The 21,444-nt window shown below is 53.7% G+C and overlaps 1 long non-coding RNA gene across 5 annotated transcripts in view; it reads right to left on the bottom strand.

Annotated features, from left to right (window-relative positions):
• The window catches only part of LOC123776052 (uncharacterized), a 62,936-nt gene that overhangs the window by 6,620 nt on the left and 34,872 nt on the right, over positions 1-21,444 (bottom strand). The window contains exons 1-5 of one of the 5 annotated variants that reach the window (XR_015725150.1): positions 15,815-16,349; positions 9,662-9,800; positions 6,442-6,554; positions 1,523-3,186; positions 226-1,055 (exon numbers count right to left, since the gene is read on the bottom strand). This is a non-coding gene — a long non-coding RNA (uncharacterized LOC123776052). Of the gene's footprint in view, positions 1-225; positions 3,187-6,441; positions 6,555-9,661; positions 9,801-15,814; positions 16,350-21,444 lie in introns of those variants that run through there. The other 4 variants (XR_015725152.1, XR_015725151.1, XR_006775259.2 and 1 more) reach the window with 4 other exon arrangements.

Genomic DNA, 21,444 nt, shown 5'->3' with positions numbered 1-21,444 from the left:
CCACGCTGTGCACTGGAGCTCCAATGGCTCTCACCATCTGGTGGGAAATGGAGAGCCCCCACAACACTAGCACGCACATCTCTTGGGCCAGACCTAGCTTCATGGCCGCACTCACCTGGAAGGGCCATGTGCTTAGCTAAAAACTCGAGAAAGAAAACAAAAGTGAATACGGGAATCATTTGGGAGATCCTGTCACATGTCCCTGGATTCCGTATCCCTCTCCAGCCATTGTCCCCTTTGGCTGTCCCTCCTCAGCACCTGGCCTCCTCCACGTTGGCATCTGTCTCTGCTCCGGGAGGCCCACCTGACTGACGTCTCCTCCGAGATGCTGTGCGACTCTTACGCCTTGTCTTTCAGTGGCAGGCAGAGTGTTCAAACTAGCTTCCAGGGAAATCAAAAGATTTTATTAGTTTACGTAATGGATCAAAAAAGCGGATCTGACTTTTTTTTAAATATTTTATTTATTAATTTGACAGAGAGAGAGATAGCCAGCGAGAGAAGGAACACAAGCAGGGGGAGTGGGAGAGGAAGAAGCAGGCTTCCGAGCGGAGGAGCCTGATGTGGGGCTCGATCCCAGAACGCCGGGATCACGCCCTGAGCCGAAGGCAGACGCTTAACGACTGAGCCACCCAGGCGCCCCAGCGGATCTGACTTTAAACGTGGATGGATCCAGAGGTTCAAACGATGTTACCAGAACTCAGCTTCTCTCCGTTTCCTGACTCCATTTTCCAGGGCTGGTTTCATTCTCGGGCTGCCTCGTTCCATGTGGTGGCCAAGAAGCCACGACAGCTCCAGCCTTCCCTTTCCTTATGGCTCACAGACTCAAGAGAAGACTGCAGCCCCCTCTTCCTCAGTGACCCTGAGCGCTGTGTGCCCACTCCAAGACCAGTCTCTGTGTCCAGGTGGTGGGTGCCATGACTGTCCCACCCGAGGTCATGCCCTGCTGTGCACTGGGGGAGTGGAGCCATGTGAGTGACAGTCCAACCAGAGACACGTGCCGTGGGGAATGAGCTTCTGTGACGCGTCAGGAAGGGACACTGATGCTGGGTTATCTCCTGGACATCGCAAATGTAACGTGCTTCAGCTGAACTCTTGGTTCCCCTCCCAGCCTCAAATATGTGCTGTCTCCACTCTTCCCATATGGAAATGGCTCCCCCATCCACCCAGCGGCTCAGGCCAGACACCGCCTCCCTTGCCTCCCGCCTCCCTACCCACACCTTCCGAGTCTACCGTCCAGTCGGCCTGGAATCAGTTCCTTTTCTCCATCGTCTCCACTGCCAGCCTGTCGCCCGCCCCCCGTCACCTCTTTCTGTGCTGTTCCAACCCCCAGCTCCACATGTTCACTCTCCCTCTTGCTGCTGCTTTCCACACGGCAACCAGAGGCGCCCTCCCGCACCAGGTCAATGACACAGCGGGTAACACCATACCGGAGGTGTACGTGGAACAAATGGGCCCCAGTGCAAAGTATCCAGTGCTTGTTTCCACTGGGCGAGTCCCCTGTCAGCACTCCCCTGTCACTTACCACGACACTGGCCACCTGAAGACTTGCTGGGAACCTGTGTCCTCCTCTAAACTGGAAGTCCTGGGACAGCAGGGGTCTGCCAGTGACCCACCCCAGCACGTCCTCCCTGCGTCTGGAGCACACAGCCCTAGGGGCCTGCCGAAGCCAGGAGGGTGATGTTGGGGCAGGTGGGAGGGGGTTGGAGCCAGCTGCTCCCCCTACCACACCCTAGCTTTCCCAGAGGGCTCAAGTCCTGCATGGGAAGGACACAGCAGAGCCTCCACCTGAGCCATGGGACAGACCCAGGAAGAAAGAGGAAGATGAGAAGAGAGGCTGGGCCTACGCAGGGAGAGAGCCTGAGAAAGAAGGGGGAGGCGGGAAAGACCTTCCTTTCCCAAAGGGCCCGGGGCTCTCACAACACACTCACTCAGCGGTCTGGGAAGCCAAGGCCGCCTGCCTCATGTTGTAGCTTTCTCAGTCAGCCCAGGACCCCTGGGAGGAGAAGTGCGGGACCCCCCGGTGGGGACCCTGCAGTTAGGAGCTCCCATGATCTGTGGTGACTGCTCCCCGCATCCTAAGTCAATGTTTAACGGTGGGGTGGCCGGAGCCCAGGAATGCTCTATCGGGACACGCAATTACAGGGGTGGGGCTGCAGCCTCGGCATTGGCAAGGGCTCCGTGGCAGGAGATAAGAAGGTGGCACCAGAAAGGGCTGTGTGTGTGCTAAACTGCGGGCTCCCAGCATAACCCAGGGGCCAGCTCACAAGGCCTCCATTGTTGGGGTCTGGCTCCCAGCCCATTGCCAGCCAGATAGGAGCTGCTGTTCTGACAAGGCAAGGAAAGCACACCCCAAGTTTGTCCAGATGCTCTTACCCCATCCCTACCAGGCCGAGGGAAGGGACCTGGCAAAGCTAATGTTGATTCCGAAGGGAGAAAAAAAGGTATATTAGCAAACATGGCAAAAGTCAGTTTTGGCAGTGGGGGTGGGGGTCAGGGGTATTCATCTGGCTCAGCTGGGGGGGTTGTAACAAGCAGCTGGAGGCAGGAGTAGGACCCTCAGGAATGTCCCACGGTGTGCCCGGCCCCATGCTGGGTGCTATGGTATAGGGGCAGAAGTCAGGCACCAGCGTTCTGTTTCCTAGTTGGGAAAAAAGAACTCATTTCTTTTCTTCTTTTATTTCTTTTCTTTTTTCTTTTAGGGAGGGAGGGGCAGAGGAAGGAGGAGAGACAGAATCTTAAGCAGGCTCCACGTTCAGCTGAGAGCCCAAGGTGGATCTCATGACCCTGAGATCCTGACCTGAGCCAAAATCAAGAGTTGGACGGTTAAGTGACGGGGCCACGCAGGCGTCCTGAAATAGTTTGTTTCTTCACCCAATATATTTGAGGGTCCACCTGTGCAGGCTGTTTATGGGTGCTGGGGATTTTCGGGGTGATGTCCTAGTGGAACGAAAATAAAGAGTCCAGAAGACCGGTAGCCAGGGGAGCAAATGGTGCGCCAGACAGAGCGAAGGGGGCAATGGCTCGGGGATGACGGGTTAGCAGGGGCATGGAGAGCCGGGCACAGTGCGGGGAGCGGGGAGGAGGGATGCAGTTCATTATCGGGAGACACGGTGTGAATCCACCTCCTTCCCCGGCTGGCTGGTTCTAGGAGAGGAACTTCTTCTCAGTGAGCCACAGTTTCTTCACCTGTAAACCGGGGATGATAAGAGAGGGTTTACCATTGAGGATGGAAAGAGAGAAGGAAGGTAGGCGCTGAGCACAATGCCCGCGTGAGGGCACAGAACTGGCCCTTGGTCAACCACAGGTGAGGCTGCAGACTGTCTAACCCGGGAGGTAACATGTGGGAAAGGAGGGATGGCCCCAAGCGGGGGCGGTGAGCAAGGATTGGGCTGGCCAGTGAACAGCAGGTGGGGAAGGCAGCTCCGAGAGGAAGAGCATGAGCCAAGGAACGGCAGCCCAGAGGAGACAGCCTGGGGCGGGGTCCTTCCCATCTCCCCCACCCCCCCAACAAGAACACAGAGCGAGGGCTCTGCAGATGGTAACCGAGATCCCCATATGAAACGCTGCCGTGCCATTTGGGGCACGCTTTAAAACACAGATTTGGAAAAAAAAAGAGCACTTTGAGGATGAAAAGTCCCTGGAACATGTCAGTTCATAGACTCCGCTGCCCTCGGAGCAGTGAGCAAAGAAACCCATTCAAGGAAGATCAGAGGTTGATTAAGGGGACTGCCGTGGGAGCCCGGTTGCTGGGGTAACCCACCGAGTAGGAGGGCCGTGGGGTGAGCTCCCGTCCTGTGTCTGTACGTGGGGCGCCCGGGCGCAGGTCTGAGACAAAGCTGCCGAGGGCCGGCGAGGCCGGGGAGACACAGAGCGGCTTATTAATCCACTCGGGCCGCCGGCACAGACCACACCCTGGGTGGCTCAAGCAACAGCCATGTATGTCTGCCGTGTCTGAAGGCTGGAAGTCCAAGATCAAGGTGCTGGCTGATTCGGTGTCTGAGGAGAGGGCTCGGAGACCTCGGCCTGTGCACCCCGTGCTGGCGCGGTCTTTCCTCCCGGCGGGTACACAATGAGAGCAACCCATCTCTGGCGTCTCTGCCTCTTCTTAACAAACGCATCAGTCCTGTTGGGTGGAGCCCCACCCTTGACCTCAAGGAATTTCAATTCCTTCCTCAGAGGGCCTGTTTCCGAGTACAGCCACACCGGGTGGTGGGGGCTTCAGTGTGTGAATTCAGGGGCCCCTAACTTTCAGTCCATAACGGAGGCCTTCCGGGGCGTGCAAAGCAGGGGCCAGAGGATGCAGGGCCCAGGGAAACCAGGCTTACCTGGGATTAGCAGAACCGATCCCCAGATTCAATTCTCCTCTTGGGGTAGCTCCTGCAGTGGGCCCAGGAAGAGCTACAGACGGCCCACTGCTTCCCGAGGGTTCTGGCAACAGTCCCCAGAGAAATGCTTCCATCGCAACAAGGAAAGCAGCTTCCGTGGTCGTTGATTATCAGTAGAAACTTGGTGATGGAAATGCAGACTGTGCCCAGATCTTTGGATTTGTTTGTTTTTCAAAAAATTAATTAATTAGTCAATTATTTAATTTTACTCGTACTTCTTTAAATCTTAACCACGAATGAGTAACAAGTCTTAATGCTTCCTACTTTAGGAAAAATAGTTCTGTTTTGTTTTTTAGGAAAAACTGTAATCACAGGAAAAGCTCACTGGGATAGGAAAAAAGAGTACTATATTCTGTCTTTAAGTAAGAATAACTTAGAAAAATCTAACTGGTTGCTTTGCATTATATAAATGTTGTTGTGGCTGTTTTTCATGTGGTGACTGCCATGTGACTAGCAGGTATGGTGCTTGGAGGGGTAGAAAATGACCCCTTTATGGAGGCTTTTCCGTGCCTGTCTTCTTATATACATCATGTCATTCAATCTTCTTACCAACCTCGCAGAATTAGCCTTGTCCCATTAATTCATCGGCTTGTTTTGTTTTAAGGTAAGCTTAGGTGGAATTTTTCCCCTTTTACGAAGAGGGAAGCTGAGGCTCAGAGAGGTTACGGAACTCCGTGGAGATGATCTGGCTAAGTAAGGAATAGAGTCAGGATTCACACTTGGGTGTTTCCGAAGCTGACGCCCTAGTCCTGCAAACCCAAACGGGAGCGAGACAATAACAGATGTCACGCATCCAGGCGCCTGGTCGCTTCTCGAAGCTGTCGGTGGTCACACGTATGCACGCTCAGCTCTGTGCCTGGCCACAGCCCCTCCTTCACATCCAGCCACCGCCTGGTTGCCTCGGCCCCCGCTGGGGGGCTATCGGGTGGAAGGGAGGATGTCCCTGGCACAAGGTCCAAGTGACCCATGCCCTTTCTCCTTCTGAGCACCAAGCACTCAATCTGTCAGCATGGGTCCTCCTTTGCCTCAGGCTTTGATAGAAAGCAGAGGCTCCACGCACTGGCATGTTGGCCTCCAAACACCTTCAGCCCTTTCCCAGTTGACCATACCCGGCAGACAGCCATGTAAACGTGGGGCTTCCTGGGCCACTGCATGGAATTGGACCTCATCTCTCACACGGCAGTGCTCCCTGTGGCTTTCTCCCCACTTAATTTTTAAGTCTTGTCATGGACTGAATGTGTCCCTCCAAAAGTCATATGCTGGAATTCTAATCCCAGTGTGATGGCATTAGGAGGTGGGGCCTTTGGGGGTGATTAGGCCAAGAGGGTGGAGCTGTCATAAAGGGGATTAGTACCCATTGATAATAATTTATACTTTTATTATAATTTATAATAAAAGAGACCCCAGAGAGCTCCCTTGCCATGTGAGGACACGGCCAGAAGACGGCTGTTTGTGAACCAACAAGGGGGCTCTCACCAGACCCTGAATCTGTGGGTGCCTTGTGCTTGGACTTCCCGCCTCCAGAGCTGTGAGAAATAAATTTCTGTTGTGTATAAGCCCCCCCAGTCTCTGGTATTCTGTTATAGCAGCCTGAACAGACTAAGTCAGACTTAAGTGCCCTTCCTCCAGGAAGGCTTCTCGGACCTCCCAAGGCCAGGTTGGGTTCCCCTTCCCCGAGCACCCACGGTACCCTGAAATTTCCCTATAAGAGCTCCACCCGTCCTTGTGGTAGGGATGTGTTACTTGTCAGTCTTCCCTGTTAGACTGGAGCTCCCTGAGGGCAGACCCTGGATCTGGCTCACACTTGGTGCTCAAGTAGGGTCTCCAAATTTAGCAGATAAAAATCAGAATGCCCAGTAGAATGTGAATTTTAGGTAAACAATGAATACTAATAATAATGAATAAAAATACCACATTATTTTGTCTGTAAGTCTATCCTCAATAAATGTTTTTGCGTTTGTTAGTATGTGAATGAGCAAAAAGCAGGAAGAAAGGAAAAGGCTTTGTATTTGGAAGAAAGCAAGAAAACTCAGTTCGCCCGGAACTCAAGACTTACGCAAATCTGTCACAGAGACTAAAAGGAGAGAAGCGGTCCGCCCCAGTGCTCAGAGAAGGGCCTTGTGCCCAGGAAGTGCTCCACCAGCAGTCAGAGCCTCGATGGGTAAACACCTGTTGGGGAGAAATGCCAGAAAAAGTAATGAAGATGTCCAAACAAAAATGCGGTGATGACAGTGGCTTTGGTCATGGGGACCTTAGGAGGGTCACGTGGCCTGCAGGCTGCAGCCTCCACACTCTGAAAACTCAGACTCACACAGAGTGGCCACGTGCTGGTCTGGTGAGCCATCGGAACTCCCCTCCTAGACCTGCAAGGGTCCGCGCCCGCCCCAGGCAGGACAAGGGCAAATCCCAAATCTCCCTTCCCACTCTCTGGGTCCCTCAGCCTGGGGTTCCCCAAGAAGTCCTCATGCGGAACATGTCCTCTGGGGAGTTTCCCCAATCCTCTGAAACAGGCGGCTGGGCTCCCAGGCCCCAGCCTGCTGGGCTCCCAGGTCCCGGGCTGCTGGGCAGTGCTGTGGGGAGCTGGAGGAAACAGGCCCTCATTGTCCCCCTGTGCCTGGCAGCACAATGGGAGCCTGTGTCACGCCAGCAGCTGTATGCGTGGCTCTGACTTGGGTGGACACCAGCCTCCGAGAAGCATGCAGCCCCGGGGACCCCGTCTGTTTCATGTCCCTCTGAGTGGGACCTGTGGGCTGGCTCTTTGTGCCTGAGGGATGACATGTGTCTGGGGGGTACTGGCAGTCTCTGGAGGTGCACATACGTGTGTTCACACCAGTGGGTCTGACCAAGTGCAGACAAGCATGTGTGCACGTGGCGGCACACGTGTGCCTGGGGCTGGCTGGGCGAGTCTGCAAGTACTGTTGCAGGTGTGTGCATGCTTCTGAGCACGTGGGAGCACAGGGGCCCAGGTTTTCCCCGTTGTCAAAATCAGGCGCATTCCCTACGCTCCAGGCCAGGGAGGGCTGAACTGGCTTGAAGCTTCCTCGGGAGGAAAATCCTGGAAGATCAGGACCAAGACTGTCCAGTGGAAACTCAGCTTCCACACACATGCACACACATTCCCTAGCGCTCTGGACATGGCTGTCCTCTTCACTTGGCTCCTCCCTGTCCCTCCTGGCCTCTCCCTCCTGCAGTTTCCCTGCATCCAAGATGACCAGGGACCCTCATCTGGGTTGGGCACCGTCAGACAAGTAGCGGCAGGCAAAAGGGAGGAATGGCTGAAGCTCTTCCCAATTCCAGACCTCCACCCACCCACCCCCCCGCCCCCGGGCTGAGCCGCCCAACGGGCCTTGCGTCCCTCCCCACCAACCCCCGAACAAATCATAGCCCAGCCCACCCAGCCTGCACTTCCAATCTTGCTGGAATCAGGAAATGAGATTTCAACTCCATTCAAGTGAATTCGACAAATATTTACAGAGGATCTTCCAAGCGCAAGGCTCTGTAAACCTGGCAGCAGTGAAGAGAAGCCCTTTGCCAGGTCCTGCCTCCTGGGGTGACTCCAGCCTTGGGGTCATGAGGCCCCACATTAGGGCTCTGCTCCCTACCAACACCCACAGCAGCTGCCTGCAGCTCGGTCCCCACCCCTCAACCGGCCATTAACGGGAGGCCCCTTCTGGGGAGAGGGGCACCAGGGAGCCCCCCAGAGAAAATGCCCCACAGCACGGGCAGCCCCATCCCACCTCTGGTGCCCTCTCCCCACTGTCCATGGCTCAAAGGACCCCTCTGAGGGGTGGCCAAGGGGGAGGGGGCAGAGGACAAGGTGATGTGTGCCCCTATTAGATGGTCCCCTTTGCTGAGGAGCTTGGGAGCCTGGGTTTTCCTTCTAATTCGAAGGAAAAGCTGTGATTCCCCCAAAGGAGTCCTCCTCCTGCCCTCACAGTCCAACCCGCAGGCAGGCATCTCTCAGCTGGTCCTGCACAAACTTCCTCCCTAGATCTTGGTCTCCAAAGCAAAGTGTGAGATGTGACCCTTTGGGTGAGGCGTGTAAATACCGAGTCAGGTGTTGTTTGGTTTTTTTAATCTAGATATTTAAGACTTATCCAATATTTAATAAGTAGATTGAGACAGTGCCCTCCCTCGGTCCCAGTTTCAGGCCGTCCCAAGTCCCGGAAGGTTATCTAGGAATCCCGAGGCTGAGGGTGAGCACCTCTGTGTGCGGTATTTGGGGGACCCTTCCCACTCTGACCCCACATTCAAGGAATGGTTTCAGTTATCGCCGTGCAAGTGCTCCCGTGTGTTATCAGCGTGATTGGTTTCATAAAAACGATGCCTGAGACAAGAATATTTGCATACTTTGTAAACGAGAGGGCTATCATAGGAAACTCTTCCTTAGCCCACGGGTCCTCTGGGAATCAAATTTAAGGATGACTCGGGCACTTCTCTTTCATAGAAATATGAGTAGGTTCTAGCTTCTCTGACCTTTTCTACCATAAGCGACTATTAGTAGCGTGTGATCCCAGCAGATAATTCAAACAAATTAATCCATCCTATCCAGCTGTAGGGAATATTTAAACAATAAGTAAGAGAGGAACAGCTTTTTTTCAAATAAAATGTAAGCTAAGAAGAGAGCGTTTTGAAAATAATTACTTGGAAATGTTTCCATCATAAGTTTTACTGAAAACCATGTAAATATGTCACCTATTAAAAATTCAATCTAAGCTTGGAAAATTTTTCAAATGAAGAGTTTAAGAGAATTTTGAACACATTTGTTAAAAATATGAAAACACAAAACCTTCCAATTATTTTGCAGGAGTAACTGTTTCAGATCAGGAAAGGTGGAAATTCACCAGCCAAATGTCAATTAAATCGCAAAATGGCTGGATGGGAATGAACTACAACCGTCGTGATTGAACGGGCACAACGCATGATGCGCACCCGTCATTTGGTCGGTATCTCTTACAGCCATGGCCATTATGAATACTAAGACTCAAATGAAATGGATGAGACATTCAGATGGCTGTATCACAAAGTATTAAAAAAGATTTATAATGTAATTCATTCAATCCGACAGGATAGTGAGCATTTTAGTCGAAAGAACCTTGATAACGTCCCTGAGCCTGTGATCAACCCAGCCATGGGACTGGCCCCTGCCTCAGTCTCTTCAAAAGTTCGCCATGAAAATCTCCCCAGAAGAGGACTTCCAAATGCCACCACTCTGGTGTGAGTGTTTTTGCACTTTCTGAGCCACTGCAGGATTAAAGCAAGAACAAGATACGCACAGAGAGGCGGTGTAACATCACAGTGAAAGCCCAGGCTGCTCCGGGGTCCGGGTCTCGGGGATCAATCCTGCAGATCGGTTTCCGGCAAAGCACGAACTTGGGCTGGTTATTCAACCTTCTTGTGCCACGCCTTTCTCATCTGTAAGTGAAGGAAAAGCATGGTACCTACCTATGGGTGTCGAGAAGATTAAATTCGTCAACACTTGCAAAGCAAATATTAAAGTGGTACTTGAAGCAGTCCGTTTCAAGTATATAAAGTATATAGAGAACTTTTACGACTCATTAGCAAGAAGATAAACAGCCCAATTTAAAAACAGGCCAAAAATTTGAACAGACTCTTCATCAAAGAAGATACATGGATAAAAAGTAAACTCATAAAAGATGCTCAGCCTTGTTGGTTATTAGGGAAATGTAAATGAAAATGCCGGAAGAGGCACCACTACGTACCAGTTAGAATGGCTGCAAACAGCAAGAGCTAAGGAAGATACCAGGCGACTGGAACTTTTTTACATCGCTATTAGGGAATACGGAATGGTACAGCCACCTAGGAAAACTTGTTGGCAGTTTCTTAAGAAGTTAAACATACACCTATCGTGTGATCCAGCCGTTCCACTCCTAGCTATTTACCCAGAGGAATGAAAGCATATGTCCATACAAAGACTTATTCATGAATGCACATAGCAGCTTTATTTGTAATAGTCAAATACTGGAAACAGCCCAAATGTCCACCGCTAGGGCCACGGATAAACTGCGGTATATCTATACAATGGAACATGACTCAGCATCAAGAAGGGACTAACTATTGATACATACTGTAACATGGACGAGTCTCAATTATGCTCAGAGAGAGGAGACAGACAAAAAAGAGTACATATTGTATGATTCCATTGATATAAAATTCCAGAGAATGCAAGCTAATCTCTAGTGACAGAAAGCAGGTGGCTGATTGCCTAAGGATGGAGGAGATGGGGAAGGGGTGGGAGGAAGGAGTTACATAGGAGGAAGCTTCTAGAGTGATGGACATGTTTGTCTTCTTGACTGTGGCAATGGTTTCAAGGGGGTATAAACATGTCAAAACTTATCACACTGCACACTTTTAAAATGTGCAGTTCATTACAGGTCAATTATACCTCAATAAATCCATTAAAAAATAAACAGAGATTGCTTTTGTGATACAATAAATTTCTTAAAAGGCAGAAATGAGACTGAGGTTGTCTCATCTATGTGGTTGGTTACTGTGTGGCCCTATTTAATTATTCATATGCTATTTAGAAACTTTGTAATGTACAGATTATGGGTATACCATTATCGCTACTTGGGTTTGGTTTTGTAGTCAGTTCTATAAAAATGTGTATATTAGACCCTTGGCCAGAAGCGTAATCCTCTATTGTAATACTGTTTCTGTGGGAAAATCAGAATTGACTTATATTTACAGAATTCCTTCCCTCTGCCCCCAAGCTCTCTCTTCTAAATCCATCTTACACACTGTTGCCAGATTTATCTTTTTTTGAAAACAAAACAAAAATGAGATCATGGTACTTCCCTGCTAAACCCTTCAGCGGTTCCAAGTGGCAAAGTCTAAACGCCATTATCATGACGTTCAAGGTCCTTCACAGCTAGCCCCATCTACCCCAGCAGCCCCATCTCCCCGGACTGCCCCTCTCTTTATGTATCTGAACCATTCGTCAGGTGCTTTCGCTACTTTGAGCCTTTGCTCAAACTGTCCAGCTATCAAGGATGGCCTTCCCTTTCACCTCACTTGTGCATCTGAAAAAGTCTGTCATCCTTCAAGACTCATTTCAACCATCCCCTCTTGGGAGTCTTCCCAGATTTCCCCCGAACAGAAATAAGGGCTCTTGCTTCCGCGGCACCTTACGCGTGCCTCTCCTAGACGACGTACTCCATTGTACTGCAGTGATGGGGGTGCCTCCACAGTCACTGAGAGGCTCCGCGGCTTTAACAGAAACAAATAAACAGAAAAAAAACCAACCCACCCCCCCAAATACCAGTGGTTTGAGCAAGTTTATTTCTCCCTCACATAAAAGTCCTCACCGGCATGCTGGCTCGGCTCTGCGCTGTTGGGATCCACCACCCTTAATGTTTTGCCCCATGTGCGTGGACCAACATGGCTGCCTAACATCTCTGCCTTCCAGCCATCAGGCAGGGGAAAGGGGACGAGAAAGTACTTTGGGCCTCTCACAGTATGATCCAGACCTTGTACCAACACTCTATTCACATCCCACTGGCCAAAACTTAGTTGCTTTGTCACAAACACTTCAAATGAGACCGGGAAACGTAGTTTTATCCTGGGTGGCAAGGTGGCAAGGGGCGTCACTAAAAGTCAGGTGATCATGAGAGGGAAGGGGAAAATGGGTCTTGGGTTCAGTTAGCAACCTCTGGCACAGTCCACCCCTTCAGCAACCCAATTATCTGTGATCACCGTCTCCTTCACGTGGGAAACTCTAACCCCACCTTTTGAGGCCAACAGCCCCAAGTACCCTGCTGTCTTGCACCCAACACCTCAATCAGGTCTGGAGGTGGTTACTTGCAGCCTGGAGACCAACACACTAAAAGGCAAGTTCCCTGCCCTCCCACCTCCTCCAATACACGAAGATGGAACAAGAACCACATACCACAATTAAACAACAACAACCCTTACTCAGAAAAGAAAACAGTGGAAACTATGCAGATGGCATGAGTCCATAGCAACTACTAAATGAGGCCAGTTGGAAGTTAGAAAGACTTCCTACCCTTCTGTTTTCTAGCAGTAACCCCCTTGGTCTCTGTCCTCCTTGGCCCCTGGCTGTGCCTTCTGGGAGGCTCTTCGTAGGGTCATGATCTTCCATAGTCACATCTGAATCACTTCTGAAGTGGGCATTAAAGAATATGCCTCTCTCAGGCTTCCGGGCTATTTGCTTCTAGTCGGTTCCATATGCAGGTAACTCCAGCCAAAGGTCTTGTCCCGACAGAGTTTGTCAGGCTGAAAACTCTGGCTGTATTTTTACTGGCTTCTGAGCTCTGCCCAGACCCCTCTCTTAGCTTCCTGGTTGCTATCTTCAGGCCATCTGAGACAATAGGCTTGGGTGGGAAGGCAACACCCTTAATCTGATCTTGGCTGCCGGGCTGGCTCCCATTGCCTGGCAGAGAGCAAGTTCTTAACCAGGATAGCTTGGGAAAGGCTCAGGGCCATAGTCTTAACTCCTACTGAGGCTGTCTTTTCAAAGCCAACTTAGGTCACCCCTTCCATTTGGGGTAGAGAAGCAGTTGGCTTTCAGCGCCCTGCAGGGCTCCAAGTTACCAAACCCAGACTGCAGGCAGCGGCAGGAGGCGCCCTTAGCAGAGCGTACTGCCTTCCTTTGCCGCTTACCGACTGACTAATCACACCTGAGCTCCTCGGTCTTTTCTGGGAATCTGCTGAAAGAAGCAGGAAGCCATCAGCCCTCGCCATTCAGAGGGCGTGTGGTCTTCTTATCACGGTATCACTCACAGATGACAGGTCTACCAGATCTTCCAGAGCACAAAAAGGGACACCAACTTTCCAGTCTGCCAATATGCGTCCACCCGCCTGACTGGGAAGCCAGTGTCCCACACACGAATGTTTTCTATCCCAGCACTCTACGTCCCAGTTAGTCAAGGAATAGGTTTTGGCAGCTCTAACTCTAACCGGGAGACCAAACATAACAGCAGCTTGAACAAGATGGAAGTACATCGTTCTCTCCTGAGAGAGCCCAAGGCTCTGCTCTGCGAAGTCACCGGGGTGCTGGGCTTCCTGTGTCTCTTTCCGCCGTCCTGGGAGGGTGTCCCCGTCCACATGGTCCAGCCTGGCTCGCCCCCAATGTCTCGTTCCAGTGGCCTGGAAGGGGGGAGGGGTTAGGGCGATGTGCAGTCTACAAGTCCGTCTGCCTCTCTGCGGGCACGTGGCTATGCCTAGTTGCAAGGGACGCTGAGAAACACCGTCTTTCTTCTGGGCTGCCACATGCCCAGCTGAAAACTCGGGAGCTCTCTCACAGTGAGAGAGAAGGGGAGGCAGTGATGCGGGAGGGGACAATTACTCACCTGACCCCTGCCACAGCCCGTCTCCCTTTGAGAGAACTCCTGGAGAGGCAAGCACCTTGTCTCCCCTTCAGCTTCCACAGGCCCAGCCAAGGGCTGAGCCCGGGGTCCGTGACTACATAGGTTCCACTCGGCCATTCCCAGGGACATCTGTGGCATGGTTTGTGTTTAAAAGGCACCCTCACCGGTGTAACCCGTGTATGCCTAGCCTGCGTGTCTTCAAGCTCTCCGGCTTTGTGGGATCACCTCCCGTGCCCGATATTCCCGGGGCCTTTCCAGGTGGGCAATTTGTCTCTCCGGACGCAGTGTGCTTCTCCAAGGTCCTGATGCCCCTCGTGCTGGTCCTCGGCCCTGCCCCTGCTGAGCGGACACCTGTCCCCTCCATCCTCCCGCCCAGTGTACCAAGAACCAAGGCTCAGGCGTGCAGCAGACGCTCTTCCAGTTCAGGACTAACGGGCAGTGATGACACGTGGGGTGGGAAACGGCATCGCATTCAAGGTCACATAGTACCCCAGAATGTGTCCCCACCACGAGGACCGTCTCCTCAGAGGGGCCTCCATCGTTCCTACTGCCCCACAAGGTGGTCTGCACCTTTCAGCCTGCTCTCAGCGGCCAGCTGTCTCTCCGTTCCTGCCCATGCCGGTGCCAGGGGCACCCCGACGTCCTGCGCCACAGCAACCCTGCTCCCCTCACATTTCACCAGCCCGTGCAGGCTTGCTTCCTCTCAGCTTGCCCCGCAGGCTCTGTGCAGGGGCATTACATCTTCCGAACCCCAGGGCCCATCAAGAGATGTTTCCCGAAGCAGAAGGGCCGTCACACCCGGAGGAGAATTACTCCCTCGGGATAGAAGGCAGAGAAGACTCCAGTCCACTTGGATTATAGCCACTTGATTTTCTGCCCACTGTAAGTACTGGCGGGATCACACCCAATCCTTGAACCCACCCCTGGAAGGAGAGGTGAGGCACGTGAGGCCGCACAGCAGTGAGTCAGGGCGGGCGCACGTGCTGGGGGAGCAGCTGGCACCATCTTGGGTCGCCTCTGTGTGCTCTGCGACATGAGTCTGACTTCCTCTGTGCACTGCTCCCAAGGGACAGTCTCGCTGCCTGACCTGCCCGGCCCCATGCAGCCACGTGCAGGCGCCACCAGTCCTGCCAACAGATGGTTTTGTGCTCAAAACCACCGTGCACAGGGCACACGGCTTCAAAGATGCTCTCCTTGGATGCACCCTATTTAATAGCGCCCCCCAAAACTCAGACTCCAGCCTCGGATCTCCAAAAGTCCTGCCCCTCCCCACTGGCTGGGCCAGGTCAGTCCCTGTGGATGGGAGGGGCAGGGTGGCAGGGGAGGGGTAGGGAGGGGGGAAGGGGTCAGGCTGGAGGGATTGAATTGAATAGGTGCTTTCTTCTCAGAGAGGAAAGGTGCTTCCCCCACCCCCAGTCGTCACTGATTAACCCTCCAGACCAGATAACCCTTCCATGGGAGGAAAAAATGTGTGTTTATCCTGGGTCATGAAACATCAATATTGACTTCTCACAGGTGAAGCCAAAGGGGAAGGGGAGGTGGGGTTGAGGAGGGGGGTGAGGGTGGCGGCCCCTTCCTTTCAAGGCCTACAACACACTTGCCTGACACCCAGGGGCCGGCCCCCCACCCCACCCCGGGGCCTCCTTCCCCTGGGGAGGACATGGGGCCATCAGTCTCTGAAGGAGCCAGATTCCCACCCACCTCCACCCCGGGGGCACCCTGAGCTAGGGGCCCAGGCCCCCCCAGCCTATTCTCCTCTGTCGCTCTTCCTGGAGGCCTCTCCTCTCCTTGCCTCCCACCCCTGCCCCTAGCAGATAAGACAACTGTACAGGTCAGACCGCCTCTGCTGTGCCTCAACTCTGGGACTTGGGCAGGGGACCAACTTGAGCCTCTGTGTCCTCATCTGTCCAAAGGGACCAGTAATTGGGCCCAGCTCTCAGGCTCTTTAGGATGACCAAGTGGGATCGCTCACACCTCTAAGGAGCGTCAGGAGCCGGCGGTCCCATTAACAGCATGGCTCTTGCTCTCTCCTCTCCTCCTCTACCTCCTGTCTCTTGATGCGCCCATCCCTCTACTCACCTTCCTCCTTGCTCCTGGCTGAGGCCTCCTGAGCTGGCTTTGGAGACCTAGTCCGTGCCCGAATTACCTGGAGCCAGAAGCCAGAGGTGGCTGGGCCAGGGCTAGGGTCCTTAGCCCTCTTCCCTCTGGCCCTGAATGAATCAATCCCCCCAAACACTCTGTCAGGCTGGTGGCTCCCATCAGACGGTCTGTGGTCGGTCACGTGCTGCACAGGGTGGGGCCACTGGCTCTAAGAGTCCCTGCTGTGTCCTCCTCAGAGAACTTCACACCTCACCCTCTGTCCATCCTCCGTCTCCTTCCTGCTGGGGGTAAAGGTGTTTCTATCACCCGCTCCTGTCCTTCTGGAGGGTCAGAATAAGGAAGTTCCACGCACAGAGCTCTCAGCCACTCTGGACTGGGTCCTTTCTGCAGCTCACTTAATGCTGGGCCCCGGGAGCAGTGGGGGAAACATTGGGTTTCCTTGATCCTCACCCAAGGCCGGGGTCCTCTCCTTCCCTGGACCTAAGTGAGCCCCACCTGATACTGTGGAAGGCCAAGGCCCCAGCCCTGAGTGCCCTCCATCCAGCTGGCCAGAGGGGCACTGTCCCTGGGCACCTGGTCAATAATTAACGCTGAGCAAACTTAGGCTGGCCGGGCCTCCCAGCAGGGTCAGGACCAGACAAAGGCCCTGCTGTCTTGCTAAGCTGCCATCTTGGTAGGGGGGTTACTGGCCGGTCAGTCACCCCCTGGAGTGACAAACACACCCCTCCCCAGCAGGACACTAGAGGAGCTGCTGCTCAGCAAGAAATGAGGAGGAGATAGGCCCTGAGGAGGAGGCCCTGGGGTGGGGTTCGGCCACATGCCTGTTTCTAGGCCTCAGTGTCAGGTTCTGAGCAAGCCCGGGAGGGGGCCTGGCAAGACGAGGGTCTGTCTAAGTAGGGTGCTTCTGCAGCTCTTAGCCACAGGGCCGATGGGCTGGTGGGACCGGGCAGCTCTCAGACCTTCTGTTCTCCCCCCCCACCACCACCTACCTCCCAATCCTTCCTTAGAAAATCTGCTGAGTGGCACTGCCAGGTCCTTCTTCAGTGTCCGCTCGTCTCTCCCCATCCTCCCAAACTTCCATCCCTTCTCAATGCCTTTGTTTGCACAGCTACAATCTCAGAAATGCTTCCCCTCACCCCATCTGAACTTGTTCCTCCTCCAAGAAGTCCTCCTTGAGCCCGCCCTGATCTCAACCTCCCGGTCCCCCTACGCTGATGTCTGCTGCTTCTTATCTCACCAGCTGCACCAGCTGCACTGTAAGCTCGTTGGGGGCTGGGAGCCATGACTTCCCCCTCCTCCCACCATGGGCAGTGAGCAGAATTAGTAAGTTTATCACCAATACCACCTCCAGCCACGAATCAAGCAAGAAGTTACTTTCTTGCAGAGCAACAAGGAAGGAGACAACTTCTCCATCAGTTGGAAAATACCAAAACCACAGCGGAGTTCCCAAAGTCAGCCTTGCCTGCCCAGACCTTCTCCCAGCCACTGCCCGTGGTGTCTCAGAAGTCTCTCATCATCCCCTCCCTCCCCCATTTCCAGCCCAGTGTGCTCCCTGGTTTTGGAGCAGATGAGGACATTTCTGGGTAACCCCGAGGCTCCCCCCGCCCCCGATCCAGCCTCAAGTGCAGTCCCCATGGCCTCCTGGCCCCTTCCTCCCCGGGGCAGCCCTGCGTTCCCTGCCGGGTGCTGCGAGCATCCTCTCAGGAGCAGTGACAAGAGCCCCTGCCCATGGCCTCTTCTTGCCCCGCCATTCTTGACCTCCCCTCTCAGACGCCCTCTCATCTCTCCCCTCTGTTCACACTTCCTCCCTCCCAGCCTCCGCAGCTCCAGCCCACCTGACCCCGCCCGGCTGCACTTGGAAACAAGAGTTCACGTGTAACCTACGGATGCTCTGTCTCCCCCACACCAACCACCTCAAAGTTCAAGGTGAACCAGAAGTGATTAGCGAGGGCACCCCATCCTCAGGAAGACTGAAGGTGGCAAATTGACTTTATTAAAGGCTGACATAGAACCACATGTAGGGACCTCCAGCTGAGGTAAGGGCCTGGATAATGGCCGGGGACTGGTGGTGTCCAAGCCGGGCCCAGGGAGCAGGCACTTCTTGCCGCCATACAGTTCTTCCTTAAACTATTCTGCCCTGTTGTCTCCCAGGTATCCCCACCCTTTACCAAATCAATGACATCAATTTAAAATCTAAAAAGACAGAGCCGAAATCCATAAAAATCTAGGCTGAGGGAGTGGCCGGTTGGAGCTGTGCAGGGCAGATGGCCCCGGGGCCTTCCTCTTCTGTTCTTCTCTCCCTTGGCCCTTGTGTCCCCAAGCCCCTCAGCCGAGGGACTCGGGGTCCCTTGGGAAGTTTCGCTGGGGGCCGGCCCTGCTCCTTCAGAAGGGCATCCTGCTTCTGGGGCCCGCTGCCCACTCGGGCCCACCTGAGCCCCTGCACCACCTGGGCCCGCTGCCATTCACCCTGCCATGAGTGGCCACCTGCCCAAGACCAGGAGAGGAAGAGTGGGCAGAGAAGGGGCTCCTCTGGTTTTTCTGGTTGACTGAAGTCCTCAGATGAGGAGATGTGAGGGTTCTCACCACCCTGGGAGCTGCTGTAATTTCTTTTGTCAGAGCAAATACTCCCTCTGCCCTGCCCCTCTTGTCACTAGCAGATGTTCCTGGGAACCCACTGGGAACTCCCCTAGCGGGGGGCGTGGAATACTTCCTGAGGTTGTAAGAGGCACGTAAGCCTTTGGGAGCTGCTCAGACTAGACCCCCACGGGGACAGTCCCATTGCCAAACACAGCTCCCTGGCCTGGACTTGGAGTTCCCAGTGGACCCCAGCGGAAAGCCGGGGAATGGTGGAGAGGGGGATGGCCAGGGGAGCAGGGACAGAGGGGAGAGGTGGGAAGAGCCTGGGATGAGGCCAACCGGTGGGGAGGAGGGAATGGAACAGGTAGGAATGAGGGGGGAGCCCAGGGTCCTCTAAAAGTAGAACTGGAGTGCCCCCACCCCAGCAGCTCCCTGCTCAAGCTCCTGGCCTCTCCCACTCCCAGGCTGGGTTTCTGGCCCCTCTGCCACCAATCCCAGCACGATGGCGCCACCTGCTGTGGGGAGAGAGCAGCACAGCTGACTCCCCTGAGGGGTTTGAGAATTTGGGGTGTGGGTAACTCTCTCTGCTCGAGGATCACAGGCTCTGTCTGTGGCCAGAGGATGTAGACTTCAGTATGGGGCCGTCTCCCTCACTCCCAGGCACCTCTCAGGTGGACAGCCATATTCTCTCTTATTGCTTATTTCCCAGGTGCCCACACTGCTACTCAGGCCACCCAGAGCGGGCCTGAGGCCTGGCCAGGTTTCTCATCTTTAGCTGGACCTCCCCACGCTGCCTCCAGCCCTCGCCTCCTTTCCTCAGGCTGCCATGTGGCCATCGCCCCCTGAGCGGCCTCCCCACTGCCTACCAGTTTTCCCCAGCTCTTCCCAATTCACAGGCCTCCATGGCGTCCTCACCACCTTCAGGTGAAGGCCCACTTCTTACCCCACTGAGCGTTCCTCTGGGATGAGGGCAGCAGACCGGGGCAGGGGTTGGCTGGGTCAGTGCGGGGCCAGGCTGTTGGGGCCAAGAGGTCTTTCAAAGCATTGGGCTGGGTTCAGGGCAAGGCCTGAAGGAGACACTTTGTCTGAGATGGGCTGTGGTGGCTCATTCTGTGGTCTGGGCTGTCATGCAGTCTGTAGGCATATGTGGGGACTGCTCGTCCTTCTACCAACCTCTCGGGCTCGTTCTCCCCTTTCTATTCCTTCTTCCACTCATGCACGCATAGCCCAGGTTATGCCCTCTCCTCCTGGACTCACCCTGTCTACAGTATCCTCCCTACTGCCTGGATGATCTTTCTAAATTGCCAAGCTTATCCCTTCATGCCTCTGCTTACATTGCACGTAATCATCCTGTTGTGTTCTTGAGGGAACCCAAACCACCCCACCTGGAAAGCACCTCCTGTGGCCCCTCCAGTCCACCAGATGTCCCTGCCACAGCCATGCCTGGGACACCTCATGCTCTGCCTGGGCCTGTGTGTTCCCTGGTCTTCCAGACTAGAATGCCCTCCCTTGCTTGGCCTGTGTCTCCCCACTTCAAGCAGCGGCTCAGACCTCCCCTCCTGCAAGAAGCCTTTTCTGACCATCCCCCAGCTCTCCCCCAGGAAGGTGGGCTCCTCATATACACATGGCCCCGAAACTGCCGACTCACTGAGGACAGGGACCGGGCCTTTGTAGCAGGCAGGAATGCAGGTACAAATGAATGAAGAAGTGACTCAGTCGGTCTGTGGCCGGGGATGACAGCCAGGAAGAGGACCGTGTGGTCCAGCCCTGTGTTTCCTGACCTACCCCGAGCGCTGCTCCTCACTTGACCACCCCCTTGCTTGCCTCACCTCTAAGTCCCTCAGGGGCCCTATCCTGCCTACCCCACAAGAGTTCCCTGGCAGCTTTCCCCCAGTCTCAGAGGGCCCCCTCCACATGGCCCTGGTTGTCCAGTGGGCAGGGATCAACTCCTTCACTTGGCTGAGCCCCCGAAGACGTCCCCATCTGACCAGTCCACAGGCACCAGGCTTCCTTCCACAGGGAAGAGCCACTCGAGCAGGGGGTTCTTCTGCCCATTCTCAGGAATCCTCCTGCTGCCAGACTAGGCCACTCACTCTGTCCTCAGAAAGCTGGTATCGCTTTGCGTAAACATTGTGTTTTGTGGTAGGGATGTTTCATCTACCCGGTGAAACCATACCCCTTTTGAGAGCAGGGGCCACCCAGGAAAGTGATTTCTGAGACCAGGTTGTCATAAAAACATTGTTCTTTCAGATGATTTACTCTGGAGGAAGCCCCTGTGGTGTGATGAGGACACTCAAACGGTAGAGAGATCCTTGAGGTAAGGAACGGAGGCCTCCTGCCAACAGCCAGCACCAGCCTGGCCGGCATGTGGGCACGTGTTGGCATCAGAGTCACCAGCCCCAGTCGAGGCTTCAGATGCCCACAGCGCCCCCTGACGTCTTGACCACAACCTCGTAAGACATCCTGAGCCAGAACCCCCCTGCTAAACTGTCTCCGAATGTTTAACCCTCAGAGAGCACATGAAATAATGTGTGTTTTCAGCCGCTAAGTTTTGGAGTAATCTATCATGCAGCGATAGATAATTAATACAGATTTGATTTTTTTTTTTTGGATCCTGTCCAAAGCAAAATATACAGAGAGTCTCGAAGAAAGGTCTGACAATTAGAATCAAAAGTACCCAGCTGCCCAGGCAACCTTCCACAGGCACGTATTTGCTGGGGTTGAAATCACACACTACGACTCAGATGGGTGACACCAGCATCTTTCCAGATTGTTCTTGTTCTCATCTTGATCTGATGAGATGGCTCCTACTGTTAGCAGGGAAAGAAGGAAGGAGGGAAGAAGGGAGGAAGGGAAGAAAAGAAAAAAAAAGAAAAGAAAGGAAAGGAAAGGAAAGGAAAGGAAAGGAAAGGAAAAGAAAAGAAAAGAAAAGAAAAGAAAAGAAAAGAAAAGAAAAGAAAAGAAAAAAACAAACAGAAATCTTTAACTGATCCATTAGAGATATCTTCATTTCTGTACGTTAACTCAATCTC

Source organism: Ursus americanus, chromosome 7 (assembly GCF_024610735.1).
Source record: "Ursus americanus isolate L20-20 chromosome 7, mUrsAme1.1.p, whole genome shotgun sequence".
NCBI lineage: Eukaryota > Metazoa > Chordata > Mammalia > Carnivora > Ursidae > Ursus > Ursus americanus.
This window is presented reverse-complemented; position numbering and strand designations above follow the sequence as displayed.